The 18,071-nt window shown below is 37.6% G+C and overlaps 1 protein-coding gene across 1 annotated transcript in view; it reads right to left on the reverse strand.

Moving 5' to 3' along the window:
* Positions 1-18,071, reverse strand: part of AGBL4 (AGBL carboxypeptidase 4) — a 1,261,847-nt gene that overhangs the window by 717,104 nt on the left and 526,672 nt on the right. The gene's annotated exons all lie outside the window — the stretch shown is intronic.

Below are 18,071 nucleotides of genomic sequence, written 5' to 3' on the forward strand. Positions count from 1 at the left end.
GCAAAACCACACATACCGCATACAACATACACACACGCAACATGGGAGAACAAAATATAGAAATCAAAAAAGATACTTGACTTTATACACTGCTGGTGGGAATGTAAAATGGTGTAGGCACTTTGGAAAACAGTCTGGTAGCTGCTCAAAAGGTTACATAGAGTTATCATACAATAAAGCAATTCAACTGCTAGTTATATACCCAACAGCCAAAAAGTAGAAATAACCCAAACATTCATCAGCTAATTAATGACTAAAATATGGCCTATCCATATAATGGAATATTATTAGGCTATAAAAAAATTAAATACCGACATGTACTACAATATAGATGAATCTTGAAAACATTATGATAAATGAAAGAAGCCAATCACAAATACCACATATTATATGATTACATTTATATGAAATGTTCAGAATAGGTAATCCTATAGAAATGGAACGTAAATAGATTAGTGGTTTCCTAGGGCTGGGGATTGGGGAAAGCAGAGTGGCTACTAATGCGTACAGGTTTTTATTTTTATTTTATTTAACAATTATGAAAGTGTTCTAAAATTGATCATAGTAATGGTTGTATAACTCTAAATATAATAAAAACCATTGAATTTTTAAATAAGTGACATTTAAATAAGTGAACCATATGATATATGAATTATAACTTAATAAAGCTGTTATTAAAATAAGAGAGAGACGTATGATCAAACCCAGACCTAGCTGGCACGAGAATATAAATCCTAAATTTAAAGACCTGCTCAACAGTGATAACCTGAACAATCCTGGACTCATGAAGAATATGATCTGTATAAAATGACTACAGGAAGTCAGAGGGCACAATTATAATAATTTTTGTTTTGTTAATTACAAATACATTTTAAGTTATGAAAGCAATGATAATCATTTTTAAACATTTGAAACATAACAGGAAAGCACTTCCAAAAAAGAAAGAAAATACCCAAAATACACAGATAAACCATTAGGAATATTTTTGTTTATGTCATTTATATGTATACATATTAGCTTTGTTTTAAACATTCTTTTGCAACATGATTTTTAATGACTTCATATTATGATATATAAACTATGTTTAACCAATCTCTGCTAATGAGTATTTAGATAATTTATAATTTTTCCCAATTACAATACTGCCATGAACATCCTAAGAACAAATCTTTGGGCATATCGCTATTTCTTTTGTTATCATGAATTTGAATCCTCAGATTCAGCTGAGCAGCAGTTAAGTGTCAGCTCATATTTTGACTTCATTAATCACAGGGAAAAAAAATGGTCCTTATAAATCTCTGGTCTCTGTTCCTGGTCCAATCACTTAATTACCCTAAAAGGTAAACACATGGCCCCAGATAAATCCAATCTGATCTAATTGTTATGTTTATCAGTTAACATAAACTGAAAGCAAACTCAAGGTGTTGATTCACAACCAAAAAGATTAGTAGAGGCCCAAAGAAATAAGTGAGGCCATGAATATCATTAACAGCAACTAAGGCTCAGAGGGCGAAGGAAATTACCCAGATCACACATATAATACCTGGCAGAACTAGGACTTAAATTGAGGCTGTATGATTCCTAAGCTACTGCTTTTCCCACCAGACCTCATTGCTTCACATGCTGGATGCTGTCCTCAAGGAATTTGTAATTTTTGGTGGAAGGTAAGATATGTGTACAAATAACTGTAATTCAGGTAGAGGAAGGTAAGTGCCACAAAAGTGATGCAAACACAAATATTTTCTTGGTAGAATCAGGAAAGTCTTTACTTGTGTGATATGAGCTGTTAAGAAGAAATACATGTAATCATTTAATAAGTATTTGAGTACCTATGTGTGGGAGTGGAGCCAACTCCACCAGCTATCGAGGGAAATCCTTGCTTTCCACTTCTTCCTGCACACACAGCTACACATCATTTCACAACTTTCTTTATGGTTAGTTATGGCCGTTAAACTACATTTTAGCCTATGGAATTTGACTGAAAGTACTACGAGCCATTTTCAGGACTGCTAATGAAAAGCTCCCACGTGGGATCTTCCTACCTCTTTTCCTATCTAGCTGGCTGGAATGGAGATGATGCCCAGGTAACCCTGGAAGCTATGCATTGAAGATAACAGTCACCCTGGGCCCCTGAATGGCTATATAGTTAAGAGATACCCTATCCATTTGTTCATGATGAAAAAAATTTATATTATAAATTATCAAAAAATTATATTTGCTCGATCCATTAGACATTTCAATCTAATACAATAGTTAGCATATCCTAATATATATAGACACTGTGACATGACAAATTAATTTGTCATGCCCTTACGAAACTTACAAGTTTATAGGGGAAGGAAGTTAAATCCATAGGAATATAGGATACAGTATATGATAGGAGGAAGCTGTGTGAATACATGAGTGCTTGATCTCATCTTAGTGATTCCACTGATGATGCTTTCCCCAAAGAAACGGCATCTAAGTTGCAGCCTGATGCAAATACGGAAGTTAACCAGGAAGAGGAGGAGAAGGAAGAGGAAAAGGAAGAGTATTCCAGGCATAGGAAGAGGCTTTGCAAGTCTGAGGTATAAAAAAGAACACTTGGGTAGGATTTCTATAGGTAGAGAAAGGGGTGATGGATCTAGAAACAGAAAGCTGAGTTTTCAGTTCTGATAAAGAGTGTAGGGTCCATCTTATATTTAATATTATTTAAAGCATCATATCTTACAGAGTGTTTTTATATCCGAAGGTTAATGTTTATAATTATAATAACCATTGGGCAGTGAGTAGTATTTTATCTATTTTATTGATAAGAGAAATAAAGCTCAATGATATGAAGTAATATAATACAATAATAATTGCCACTATTTTTGGAGACGTTACTGTACATCAGGTGCTTCCTGTAAGGTGATTCACATGTATTCTATTAAATCTTCAAAACCATCCTGAAAAGTAGGGTATTATTATATACCTTTTCATAAGAAAACAAGGACTCAAGTCAGTGTCAGCTGGAAACTGAAACTGAAGCTAAACTGTGCTGACTACATTCCATTTGCCCCTCTGTAACACTCTTCATCCTTCTTTACCCTTTTCTCTGCCTGAGATGGCTGACCTCTATGGATTACATCAACTGCATTCTGTGATTCTGGCTTCTGTTTAGGTCCTCCAATGGGGACATCTAGCAAGAAATCAGAGTCAGGAAGGAGGCAGAGGTATTTATTTCTCTGGATCCCTTCCCATAAAGTCATCTAAGGTTGGCTATTTTTCTTGATAGAAGGTCACTACTATCGTCAAAGCAGCCCACTCTATACAACTCTCTCTTTCTAGGTTACAATAACCTCTCCCTCCTGTAACAATTCTGATGTTTCTAGCCCCAGGTTCTTGCACTATCCTTTGTGGTTCTACACCACCTATCTTTAATACAACGGGCCTTTATAAATAAACCTCCCTCAAATTATCCTAACTTGGGTGTGCTGTCTGTTTCCTTTTGGAGACCTAAATGAGACAAAGTCCTGTGAATATACAAGAATCTACATTTCCATTCATTTCTTCAGCCTCTCACAACATTCAAGAGGTGCTGGTGTCACCTTAATGGCCTGATTCAATTTTCATGATATAAATACGTGATGATTTCAAACTAAAACTACCGATGGTTTTAAAAGCAGCTCACAAAATTGCTGAAAACTTAATAATCAGCTTCTGCAAGCTGATAGGAGCAGCTCTAGCACACCACTGCCACAGGTGACTAGTAGGGTTACATGTCCATCTGTCTCATCTCTTAATAAGAATCTGACTCTTGGTCATGGCCTGTATTTCCAAACGCCTCTTACTCCTTCACTCCCATTGTCTTTACTGATACAAATAATACCCTGGGAGGTCAGAAGGATAGGGTACATTACATCCATTTTACTAAGATGAGGAAACTTAGTCCCAGGAAAGTGATATGACTCAACCCAAGTGTAAGTAAATTTTTAACATCATTTAACAAACTATTATTTTATTTTTAATAAATATTACTTTGATTTTTCAAGAATACAAAATTATAGAATATCTAAAAATATAAAAAACTCTAAAGAAATAAAAATCTACCATAATCCTACCATCTATAGACACCAGTTAACAGTATTATATATGTGTGCATTTAATGTATTGTATATATACATACATAGATTTCATACTATTATAACAATTATATATAGTATTATACCCTACTTTTTTACTTTATATAAGATCAGCATTTTCCCATGTTATTACTAATGCTTGGAAACTATTTTTAATGCCTACATAATACTGCATCAAGTTGACATATTATAATTTACTTGATAATGTTCCTGGTTTTGGACATTTAGGTTAGTTTGAGTTTCTGTCATTATCAACTACCGTATAATGAATACCATTTTATACAAAGATTTTTCCATAATATGGATCTTTTTTGATTGTTTAAATCTCAGAACAGTATTGCCAGGACTAGGACTCAGATTTTTAGATTCCTATTCTTGATTTCTTTCTACTACATATTTCAATTCTTAAAATATTAAACTACATGCACATTTTAACATAATGCCATTGTAAGTTTTCATGGAAATGTTCAGGTTTTCTTAGTGATCCCTAACCTAAGGTGGAAGGGAGCACTTTGAAACCTAACCTAAATGCAAACGTAGCTCTTGGTACTATTATTTAATAGGAAAATGTTCAAGGGTAACTGGTAATAACATTAATATTAGTGATGAAACTGATTAGAGTATTAGTGGACTATGCCAATATTATTTTGTGGTCTTTGGTTTTATCTTCCCAATATTAACACAGGGTCTTTCTTCTGTTCTGTCTTTAGAGTTACCTCCCTGAGTCTTCATTTCTGCCTCTCCCTCAGGAGTTGGATGATCAGTTTGTCTTGGTTTTCCCAGGAAATCCTCAATTTAAAACTAAAGTTTAAATTCCTACATCCCAGGAAACCCCATACTTCTCGGCAAACCAGTTTGGTTGGTCACCCTACCAGTCAGGAATAGGTAATGGAAACAGCATGGCTAAGGGTCACACAGATCTGGGGCTGAGGCTTTGCTCTCTGCCCCTGAGTAGTTATGACACCCTTTTCCGAGCCTGGGTTTCTTCAACCCGGAGGTGATAACCTCTGACTTTCCTGCCTCCTGGAGCTATCGTGACGATATCATGATGCAAAATCATTTTGTAACAATAAATTGTTTTGCAGACTGTTTCATATTGTGCCCCAAGAGTTAGAGGTACTGGGTTTAAATCTAATTCTTACAGAGTACTTGGAGTGTTTAGACAAATACTTCTCTGGCCCTTAGTTTCTTCGTGTGCAAAATGTGGGCTTCTGTCTAGGTAATCACTAAGACTCCTTCCTTCTGGGATGTTGGTATTATCACATATCACAAACACTGAGTCTCCTCACCCAAGTTCTGACCTGTCTGCTGTGAGAGAGATCATTCAAGCAGGATATTAAGCACACTGTCTGTATTATTTGAAGTAAATAAATGGTAAATATTATTGGTTTTGCCCAAAGGCAAGATCTGAGATTTGAGTTCAGTTTCAACTGTTTGAAGGCAAAGCCAGTGCTTTTTTTCATACACCAAGCTATTACATGTCAGCCCCTTTTCTTGGAGAAAAAGCAAAGGGAGGCAGTGGGGCAGGTTGAGGAAAATTATGGGTCTGCTAGTCAGTCCCACTTGGATGCCAGGCTCTGTTCTGCACTTACTTGCTGTATGATCTTGAGCAAGTCACATATTCTCCTCATGAGAGACACAACAGGGCCAGGTTCAACTTCAGATCGCTCCACTTCAAACCATAACTAAGCTCTTAACCACTACTATATTAGAATAGAGAAAATGACTAAGATTTAAATTATTGACTCGGTATTCATATCCCAGCTCTGCCACTTACTAGCTTTCCTAAACTATTAGAACAAGTTACTTAATCACTCTGAGCCTCAGTACCCTCATTCGTAAGATTGGGAAAGTGATAGGGACCCTTTCCAAAGTTCCGAGAGGATCATAGAACCAAGCACAATGTCTGAAAGCTGTTTATGACAGAATGATGTGCATTAATCTTGAATTCCATACAAAGGGCCTAAAATCCTAGTAATTTAGGCCATAGTTTGAGTTTAAAGGGATCTTGGAAGTCACCACCTTCTGGTTCATTAATCAGCAAATTCTCTTCAGCTCTCACTCATTTCCTCATTTGTCTCATGGTCCCATGGCTGGGATTGTAGCATGGATTCTTTCCTTCCCTCTTCCCTTCTGTGCTTCTTTCCATTTGAGTTTTGAGGTTAAAACAATACCAGTAACTATAATACTTTGCCAGCATGCCGTATAATTTAACTGGGAACACTGATACTGACAGGTCCACTCTCCCTCCCGGAGCACGAATCCCCTCCACTTCTCCCTGACAGGGAACCATCCTCCTTCAACTGAAGCAGCTCTAGAACTCACCACATGCTGACAGCCCTCCATTGTTGGATAGTTCCAGTTGGTAGGATGCACTATATAAAACTAAATGGTTAGACGATGGTAGAAGTTGTCACCAAGCTCCAAGTTTTCAAACTTCATTTGAAGGCAATGTGGCAGCAGTGAGGAAAGTGATAGGCCTATAATTCAGTCCCATGTGCGCTCCAGGCTCTGTTGGCATTTACTTGCTGTATGATTTGGAGCAAGTCATCTGTCTTCTTCTGGTTTCTATTCCCCATCTGAAAGACCGTAGATAATAATCTCTCTTTTATATAGAGGGGAGAGGGATGTCAGTATATATCTTTCTTAAAACAAAATTCAACTCAATCACTGATAAGGGAAGAAGACAAAAGCACATCTTCTCTGGTGGAAATAAGAGAGAATGGCCTGCATCCTGGCTGGGTTCTACCCTTGCCTGGGCAAGGACCCTCCAGGCAGCACAATGTGAAGATCATCCAGAGTGGACAACCTTGCTGGGTCCTGTGCGAGGAAATTGTGGCACAGAGAGGTTGTATGACTTACTCATGATTCATTCCATGAGCTTGTGGAAGACCCAGAGATGGAATATATTTTAAAGTCTATTTTGTCTGATATGAGTATTGCTACTCCAGCTTTCTTTTGATTTCCATTTGCATGTAATACTTATTTCCATCCCCTTACTTTCAGTCTGTATGTGTCCCTAGATATGAAGTGGGTGTCTTGTAGACAGCACATACATGGCTGTTGTTTTTATATGCATTCAGCCAGTCTATGTCTTTTGGTTGGAGCATTTAATCCACTTACATTTAAGGTACTTACCAATATGTATGTTCTTATTGCCATTTTGTTAATTCTTTTGGGTTTGTTTTTGTAGGTCTTTTTTCTTCCCTTCCTCTTTTGTTCTCTTCTCTTGTGATTTGATGACTACCTTTTTTTTTTTTTAATATTTATTTATTTGGCTGTGCTGGGTCTTAGTTGTGGCATGAAGGATCTTCCTTGTGGCATGAGGGATCTTTAGTTGCGGCATGTGTACTTTTAGTTGTGGCATGTGGGATCTAGTTCCCTGACCAGGGATTCAACCCAGGCCCCCTGTATTGGGAGCATGGAGTCTTAGCCACTGGACCACAAGCGAAGTCCCTTGATGAATATTTTTAGCATTGTTTGGATTCCTTTTTCTTTGTGTGTATATCTCTTGTAGATTTTTGGTTTGTGGTTACAACAAGGTTTTGATATAGCAGTCTCTATATACACAAGATTGTTTTAAGTTGCTGGTCTCTTAATTTCAAATGCATTTCCAATATCCTGCATTTGTACTCTCCTCTTCTCACGATTGCTGGTTTTGATATCATGTTTTTGTGTGGATGATTTCCTACCTTTACTGTATGTTTGCCTTTACCGCTGAGCTTTCCAATTCAAATTTTCGTACTTCTAGTCAGGGCCTTTTCTTTTCCACCTAGAGAAGTTCCTTTAGCGTTGTTGTAAAGCTGGTTTGGTAGTGCTGAATTTTCTTAGCTTTTGCTTGTCTGTAAAGCTTTTGATTTCTCTGTCAAATCTCAATGAGAGCCTTGCTGGGTAGAGTATTCTTGGTTGTAGGTTTTCCCCTTTCATCACTTTAAATATTTTGTGTCACTCCCTTCTGGACTGCAGAGTTTCTGCTGAAAAATCAGCTGATAACCTTATGGGGGATTCCCTTGTATGTTATTTGTTGCTTTTACTATTTCTCTTTGTCTTTAACTTTTGTCAATTTGACTAATATGTGTCTCAGCATGTTCCTCCTTGGGTTTATCCTGTATGGGCCTCTTTGCGCTTCCTGGACTTGGGTGACTGTTTCCTTTCCCATGTTAGGGAAGTTTTCAGCTATTATCTCTTCAAATATTTTCTCAGGCTGTTTCTCTCTCTCTTTTCCTTCTGGGACCCCTCTAATGTGAATGTTGGTGCATTTAATGTTGTCCCAGAGGTCTCTTAAATTGTCCTCATTTCTTTTAATTCTTTTTTCTTTATTCTGTTCTGTGGCAGTGATTTCCACCGTTTTGTTTTCCAGCTCATTTATCTATTCTTCTGCCTCATTTATTCTGTTATTGATTACTTCTACTGTATTTTTCATTTCAGTTATTATATTGTCCAACTCTGTTTGTTTGTTCTTTAAATCCTCTAGCTCTTTGTTAAATATTTCTCGTTCTTCTTGGTCTGTGCCTCCATTCTTTTTCTGAGATCTTGAATCATCTTTACTATTGTTACTCTGAATTCTTTTTCAGATTGCCTACCTCCACTTTACTTTGTTCTTCTGGGGTTTTATCTTGTTCCTTCATCTGGAACATGTTCTTCTGCTGTCTCATTTTGTCTAACTTTCTGTGTTTGCAGTACCACAGGCTACAGGACTGTAGCCCCTCTTACTTCTGGTGTCTGCTCCCTGGTGGGTGAGGCTGGTCCAAGAGACTTGTGCAGCCTTCCTGGTGGGAGGGACTGGTGCCTGCTCACTGGTGGGTGGAGTTGGTGTTGTCCCTCTGGTGGACAGGGCTGTGTCAAGGGGTGTGTTTAGAGGTGGCCATGGTCTCAGGAAGACTTTAAGCAGCCTGTCTGCTGATGGGTGTGGCTGTGTTCCTGCCTTGTTGGTTATTTGGCCTGTGGCATCCCAGCACTGGAGCCTAAGGTCTGTTGGGTGGGGCCAAGTCTTGGCATCAAAATGACGGCCTCCAGGACAGCTCACACCAGTGAATACTCCCCAGTACCTCTAGCACCAGTGTCGTCCCTGCAGTGAGCCACAGCCACCCCCTGCCTCCCCAGGAGACTCTCCAAGACCAGCAAGCAGGTCTGGCCCAGGCTCCTATGAAGTCATTGCTTTTTCCCCTGGGTCCAGGTGTGCACGAGACCTTGTGTGCATCCTCCAAGAGTGGTATTTCTGCTTCCCCCAGTCCTATGGCATTCCTGCAATCAAGCCTTGCTGGCCTTCAAAGCCAAATGCTTTGGGGGCTCCTCCTCCTGATGCCAGACTCGAGACTGGGGAGCCAGGCATATGACTCAAAACTCTCACCCTGGGATTTCCAGTGGTGGTCAAGTGGTTAAGACTCCATGCTTCCAATGCAGGGGACACAGTTTCAATCCCTGGTTGGGGAACTAAGATCCCACATACCATGCAGTGTGGCCAAAAAAATTTTTTTTATTAAAAAAAAATAAATAAAAAACAAAAAAGCAACTCTCACTCCTGTAGGAGAACATCTGTGACATAATCATTTTCCAGTTTGTGGGTCACCCACCTGGCAGTTGTGGGATTTGATTGTATTGCAAATGTGCCCCTCTTACCATCTTGCTGTGGCTTCTTCTTTGTCTTTGGAAGTAGAATATCTTTTATGGTAGGTTCCAGTCCTTTTCTGTCAATGGTTGTTCAGCAGTTAGTTGTGATTCTGGTATATTTGTGAGAGGAGGTGAACTCAGGTCCTTCTACTCTGCCATCTTGTCCTCACCCCCTCCCCAGAGGTGGAATATAGACTCAAGTCCATGTTACTCTCACCCCACTACCCTATTTCTACTTCCACATTTCCTTGGGTTACATTATCTATTCTAGGCTAAATTTTTTAGAGTTTTTCCTTTTGTCACATCTCTGGCTTCAAAAGGCCCCTCCCCATGTTTTCTCCCACCCCTCTTTCAATCCCTTGGAAACCTTACATCTTTCTGTACTTTTTGACATTCTTCAAACTATTCTTATGCTTTGGGAGCTTTTTTTGTGTGGGGGGAATAGAGTTAAGTAATATGGATTTAACTTTTTGTTTTGAGGTAATTATAGATTCTAATGGATTTGTGAAACTAGTGCAGAGAGATCCTGTATACCCTTCACTTAGTTTCCCTCAAATGCTGTATCTTTCATAATTATAGTACAGCATCAAATCAGGAAATTTACATTCCTACAATGTGTGTGTATAGTTCTATACCATTTTATCACATGTAATCATCAACACAATCAAGATACAGAATTATGTTACCACAACAAAGATCTCCCAGATGCTACCCCTTTATGTTACACCCGCCCCACCTCCTTCACCATCCTATTATAATATGAATACATAACATCATAATCTACTGGTGTTGACATTTACCAACTTGAGTGAAAAGTGTAGAAACACTTCCTCCTTTTAAGTCCTTTTACCTCTCCACATATAACACAATTGTGATCAGTATTTCCTCCACATACATTGAAAACATTGGACAATGTTATAATTTTTGCTTTGACACCAAACATAATTTAGAGAACACAGAGAAAAAGGAAATTTTGTTGTATCTACCCATACTTTCACTCTTTCTGTTTCTTCCTTTTGGATATTCCAAGAACCCTTCTTTATTATTTCTTCTCTGTTTCAAGAACTTCTTTTACCCATTCTTTTAGAATAGGTCTGCTGGTGACAAATATTCTTAGTTTTTCTTTCATCTAGAATGTCTTGATTTCCCCTTCATGCTTGAAAGACATTTTTGCTAGATATAGAACTCAGGGTTGACAATTCTTTTCTCTCAGCATTTGAGAAACATTATGTTGCTTCCCTCTGGCATATTTCCTCTTATTATTCAACACTTTCAAGATTCTTTCTTTGTGCTTAGTTTTCAGAAATTTGATTATGATGTTTCTTGGCATAGATTTCCCTCAGTTTTTCCTGTTTGGGGTTCACTCAGTCTCTCGAATCTGTAGGTTTATGTATTTTTTTCAAATCTGAGAAGATTTCCTCCATTTAAAACACTTTTTCAGTCCTACTGTCTTCTCTTCTTTTGATTCTAATGACATGAATATTAGATTTATTGTCACATAGGTCTCTGAGGCTCTGTTCATTTTACTTGGTCTATTTTTTCCTGTATTGTTCAGAATGGGTAACTTCTATTGTTCCATCCTCACATTCATTTATTCTTTCTCTGTTCCCCTGCACTCTGTTATTGATCTCATCCTCAACTGGGTGGTGGAAATCCAGATTCCTCATGTGGTCTGACATCATAGGTGAGAGGGGTTCATTACTGACTAGCTGGAATAAAAGTCCCAGTTCTGTACTTTTCTCTGATATGAACTGGTTGGGGGTTTGGAGCAAAAATGGAAGCCTAGGCTCCCCACTCAACCTTTGTTGTTAAGGGAGAATATGGGGCTACAGGTTTTTTCCACAGTGTTTGGCTAGAGTAGGCAATTATTTTCTCAAAGTTTTCTGTCTTACTAGGCTGCCCCTTTCCTGTCCTTTGTTTAGCCAGAACAGGCTTTTGGGAAGGCTTGGTTTTTCTCTGTGCCCATGGGCATTTCCAGGTTGCTGGTTTCTTGAGCAACCATTCTGGTATTTATGAGGCAACAATAAAACCCAGGGTTCTCACCACTATATCATTTGTCAGGTCCTGGGAAACCTTGCCATTCTTCCCTCATCTCTTCACCTTTCAGAGTCATCTATGTTTTTCCCATAAGTAATGTGTATGGTTTTAGCTGTACTTAGTGAAAGACATAGGGAGAAATGCATCTATTCCATCTTGTCCCAGAACCAGATGTCTGTAATGTCTTGCCTTTTCTTTTTAATGGATATGTATTTATTTTTGGAAACTTGATTTTATGGCATTGCACTAATGCTAATAGATTTAAAATATAAAACTTAAATGAGAACAAAACAACTACAAGGACCATTTTACAGCTCCTAAATTAGTCATTTTTTTTTCAATGTCAATTCTTAATGCTGTCCAGATTGCAGTAAAACTGATAGGGTGAAAGACCGAGAGTAACATTTTAATATGATATAACATATTTTGAGAGCACGCATATCAGGAGCTTATAATCATTAACTCTGCAATCTCTCTCTTAGGAACTGATTCTAAAAAATAATTTAATAAATGTAAATCTATATAATAGTATCTACTTTAGAAAAACAATATACAGGCAGTCTAAATGACCAGCAATAGGAACATGACACAGTAATTTGTGATACTGAAGACGGTAAAAACTTCTCCAACAATGGTATAATGAACATGAGGATCAAACATGAGAAACTGCTTTGATATAATGTTAAATGAAAAGGACAGAATACAAATGGGTATATATATTTGATTGTTTCCATGGAAATAAACTAAAAAGGAAAATGTAATATTAAAAGTAATTGTTAGGTTTAGTGCAGGGATAATGGATTAATTCATTTATTTAACAAACATTTATTGAGTACCTACTATGTGTCAGGCACAGTTCTAGATGCTAGGGATACAGAAGTGAATTTTTTAAAGGTTTTTTTTTTTTTTATATTTATTTATTTATTTGGCTGCGCCGGGTCTTAGTTGTGGCATGTCAGATCTTTAGTTGCCGAGTGTGGGATCTTTAGTTGTGGCATGCAGGCTCTTAGTTGCAGCATATGGGACCTAGTTCCTTGACCAGGGATCAAATCCAGGCCCCCTGCATTGGGAGCATGGAATCTTAACAACTGGACCACCAGGGAAGGCCCAGAAGTGATTTTTAAAATGACAAAAATTGCTATTCTCATGGCGTTTATTTTCTAATAGAGGGAGAGGTCACTAATAAAATAAATAATGCATTATAGTTTGTTAGATGGAAATAAGTGCAACATAGAAAAATAAAGCAGGGAAAGAGGATAGGTATATGGGGGGTGGGCAAGGGGATGTAATTTAATTTTAAGTATATTACTTATTTGTTTTACAAATTATTAATTCATGAATTTATAATTTTTCAAAAATATTATTTTGTAACAATAGAGTAAAGCACCATTATTTCAGGAAAAGAAAATCATTAATTTCAAAATTTTAGACATTTTTTGACAAGAATAAGGCTAAAGATTATCATTATGTTAAGAATAGAGAATATAGATCTATTGCTATTTGTACATAACTCTATCACTGCACTTAATTCAAAAGAATATTTTAACCGTTTGTTTACTTGCTGTCTATCTCATGGGCTTGTATCTCTTTCCTCCATTTTTGTAACCAAACTTTTGAAAGAACTGTCCATAATTATGGTCTCCATTTCTTCACACTTTCTCCATCCCCCAACCCACACAGTCTGGCTTGAACTCTCACCACATCAGTAAAAGTACACTCACCAAAGCTTCTAACAACCTCCATGTCACTACAGACATTGAGCATTTAAAACCTTTAATTATCTTTGACCCCTCAGTAGCAGTTGGCAGTGTTAGCCACTCCTTCTTTATGTCTCTTCAGTTTCATGACACCACAGTTTCTTGGTTTTCTTCCTACTCTCTGGCCGGTCCCTCTCATCTTCTTTTGTGTTTCTCATCCTCTTCCTGACCTTTAAATGGGGATTTCTCAGAGCCCTGTCCTAATCATCTCTTTTCACTCCATATGACCTCCCTGGGGGATCACATCTGTTCCCATTGTTCTGGTTATCATCTACAGGCTTATGACTTCTAAATCTGCACCTCCATATTCATGTCTTGAGTTGCTTATCAATATACCCTATTGCCTACTTGACATCTCTGCTTAGATATCTCCCAGACACTTCTAGCTAAATGATTCCAAGGCTAAGCTCATCATATCCCCTATCCAACCAAATCTGCCAAAATTGTCTCTTGTCCCATGGCCCCTATCTTCAGTAAATGGCACCACCATCCCTTCTGTTGCCTATTCCAGAAAACTTGGGAGTCATGCAGGAACCCCCCACCCCCACTTTCTTTTACCTGCCACAGCTTGTCAATCACAGACAAGTTTATTCAACCTCTGTTAACCCTCAAATCCATCCACTTGTTTTCATCACTACTGTTACCACTCTAATCCATCATCGGCTTAAGGTATTGCAAAAAATCTCTAAACAACTGTCTTCCTCTCCAAGATATTCTCTATTCAGAAACAAGACTAATCTTTCTAAAATGCCAATCAGGTCCTGCTCTTGGTTAATCCCTTCAATTTCTTTACATTGCCCTCAGAATCAAGTCCAACTCTTTATCTCGGTTTACAAGGCTCACTCAGTTTCACTCACACCTACCTCTCCAGACTTTCTCCTTAGAATTTCATGCTCCAATCACATTGGCCTTTCTTTGTTCATCAAATATGTAATGTTCTATTTCAACTCTTGGCCGTCAAACACATTCTATCACTTCACACATACCTCCACCCACTGTGATGTTACTTTTATTCATCTTGCAGCTCTCAGCATAAATAACATCCCTAAGGAAGGTCTCTTATCCTTGAAGCAGTCTAAGTCTTAAATGCTATATAGCATGCTGAATAGTTTCCATGCATGCTGAATCCCCCCCTGTTTTAACAGTTATCACATTTATCAAAAGTTACATATTTAATGTCTAGCCCTGTAGACTATGAGCTCTATGAGAACAGTAATCATATTCTCTTGTTTTATTCCAATACCTCACATAATTCCTGGTCCATTGTAACTGCTTAGCATTTATTGACAAGCTTAAGGAAGGAAGAAAAGAATAAAGGAAGGAAGGGTGGGAAGGAAGGAGAAAGGGAAGGAAAGAAGGAATAACACTCATTCAGTCAGTCTTGGGTGAGACAGAGGAAAAGAAATTTATTGAATTAATAAGATCCTTGAGACTTTAAAAAGTATTTACACATCTATTTCACATTTATTTATCATAACAACTCTGTAAGAAAGTATTATTATGCACTTTTTACAGTGAGGAAACTGAGGCTCATAAAAGAGGTATCATGGCTCATCAAGTTATATCTTGCATTTGGAATGCCATTTCCTTAATTTTGTTCTTGTCCAATTTCCTCAAGATCTCACTAAAATGCCACCTGCCCCAGAAGCTTCTCCCTTTCTCCCCGAGTCCTAATAATATCATTTTCTTCTTCATCTCTAATCCACAGCACATTTTATATACCTCCCTAGAGGTCTTTAGTACAATGCTCCTTACATTGTGCCTATTTATGCTTCTGTTTCATTTAAACCCCCCAAAAATAAAATTTTAAAGATATAATCCAGGTCTTATTCAGATTTATCACCCCAGTACCTAGCACAAAGTTAGATTCTCAATAACAATGTGTTACATGAAAGCTACATCTTAGATTTAGTCCAATCTCCTCAATCTACTACAATGGACAAATCAATCAGAGAAGTTATTTCAGATCTACCAAAGGCCACACAGCTGCATGCTACACCCTGCTTCTTTGCTCCCCCTTCTCTACCCTTTCCATGCATGGAATATGGGAGGAACAGTAAAGGTGGAGTCCTGAGGTCTCTAGCTAATGCCACCACTTACTAGCTGTGTAAATATCCTAGGTTTAGTTTCTGCATAGGCGAGGATACAGATATCAGCTGTTTTGTAATGCTGGTTTCCAACAGTGTCTAGCACATAGAAATTTCAGCCTTTGACAATATTAAAAAATATTAATCAGTTATGGTTGAAAAAACTTCATGCTACAGAGTCCCAACAACCAACAATCCCTATAAGTCTAATATGTAAGCAGAATTAGAATGAACTAAAATAGGCAGAAAACTTCTGAATCTTTCAGCTTCGCCACTTTGCTGCTAGGTATGCTGAGTTTTATCTCCTCAAGGCAGAACAGCCTTGAGTGGCCATATATTTATTTGCATAATGGCTTTTTATTTGCTTCTTTTGCTTATTTGCTTTCCACAACTAATTGATTACCAGACCCATGCTAAGTCCTGAAGGCATCTTTGCTTGGAATCAGTTACAGCCCTCTATGACAGGTGAAGAAGAATGTTTATTTCACCTTGAAAATGTGAAGAACGTTTATTTTCCCAATTTGGTATATATTTCATCCAGGAAATTTAGGGCTTTTAATGTTTGTCATGAGGTAAGAATGTTTCCAAGGCCTATTTGTAATATTAAAGTAGGTAAAGCCCATAGACAAGAAAAGTATCCACTACTTCTCCTTTTATTATGGTGGTTGCCCTGGTATTGGGGACACTAGAATTAGGAAGACACTAGAGAAGACATGAGATCTGTATGGCATTTGTCAGCCTCAAGTCGGGACATTGTTTAGAATCCTAAATTGTGGAACTCCATAGGACCAGTAAAATCTAATAATCTGAGAGCTAAACAGTCACATCACTTCTTATGTTACCCTGGGTACATTTAGGATGATGATTACTGGAAGATAGGTTCTCATACTGGGAATCAACAAAGGAATGGAAGAAAGTCCTAGGCAGAAAGCACCAAAGGGACAGAAAGGATCTTCAGAACAAACCAGTAGAAAGAAGGGTAACAATTATGGCCTGCAGAGATCAGTTAATAAAATTCTAAAATGAAAATTCTCTTTGGGAACAGATCTTTTCTGTCATATTCATGCTGTATATGCCCAATATCTATAGTGCATAGCACATTCAGGTGCTCAATAAAGTCCTATCAAGTAAATAAATATCCAAATGTCTTGCTTGAGGAAAGGGGAGTGTGAAGGAAGATAAAAAGCTTTCCATCCAAAGTCTGGGGATGGTAAAGCAAAAAACAGGGGCGATTAGACATATCAACAACTTGATTTACTCTGGTACCTTGTGTCTTATTGGCTTCAACTACAACAAACTTGGTTCTGAAACTTTAAACTCTTTTTAGACGGTTAGAGAAGTCCAGTGACTGGATAACAGAGGCTGCTGAGAGCCTGCCAACATTGGATAAGAATGCTAACTTAATTCTAAGGCATTATAATATAAATACAAGGACTCATTAATATTTCAAAAGCTTGTCAAGAACCCTGACAGACAGGACCCAAATGGTAGTCCATGAGAAACAAAACAAAACAATATGAAATAATTAAGGCAAAAGGATTTTCAAAAGCACACAAAAAGAGAAGACTCCAGAACTGAACACTTGAGGAAACCAAATGGTGATTATTGCTGTTATGTAAGATCCCAACACAGAGCCTGGTAAAAGAAGTACAATGTTATTTTAAGGCCCTTGTGAGCAGGTCAACAGTGATATCCTTCGGTGACAAGGTTTGAAGCATCTATCTATACATATGCCTATTAACAGAAAGAAGTGCTCTGTTATTATCCAGTCAGTCCGAATTCAGAGACTCAAAGCAAAGGCCTACCCCTTGTTCACATCCCAGTGTCAAAAGGAAACTGAGGAACAGCAGTATAGTTAACTTGATTTAGTAAAGTAAAAAACAGGCCCAGGAAGATATTTTTATCTTTTAATAAAGGGTTTTGACTATCATCATCAAATGCCTACACTTTTACAAACCTGAGCTTCTCAGCCCAGCATTTATAGAAAATTGCCAAGTATCTTTTCTACATAAAAGCACAATTCAATATTTATGAATTGCTAGCTTTCTATAAATATAGGTACTTGGAGATGATCTTCTCACTAGTCATTAATATTTGAACAGGTATCAAAGCTAGAATAATATTAACAATTCCTGGAATTTGTATAGTATTCTACATAATACTATCAATAATAGATGACATTTATTGAGCACTCAGCAAGTGCCAGGCACTTTACATGTAAATTCTCATCATGAATTCAGTTCAATTCAAAAGCATTCATTTAACATCTACTGTGTGACAGATGAATAACACTTGGTTTCTGTCTTTAAAGACTCTCATTTTGGTGCAATCAATGTTGAATGAATACATGAATGAATGGATGAAGAAATTAATTGGTTTGAATGTCAGTGTGGGATAACAATAACACAGGCTCCTCCCCTTACTATCTATGGTCATGAGAAAGTACTTAACCTATCCTAGCCTCAATTTCTTCATCT

This window comes from Eschrichtius robustus, chromosome 3 (assembly GCF_028021215.1).
Source record: "Eschrichtius robustus isolate mEscRob2 chromosome 3, mEscRob2.pri, whole genome shotgun sequence".
In the NCBI taxonomy this organism is placed as follows: domain Eukaryota; kingdom Metazoa; phylum Chordata; class Mammalia; order Artiodactyla; family Eschrichtiidae; genus Eschrichtius; species Eschrichtius robustus.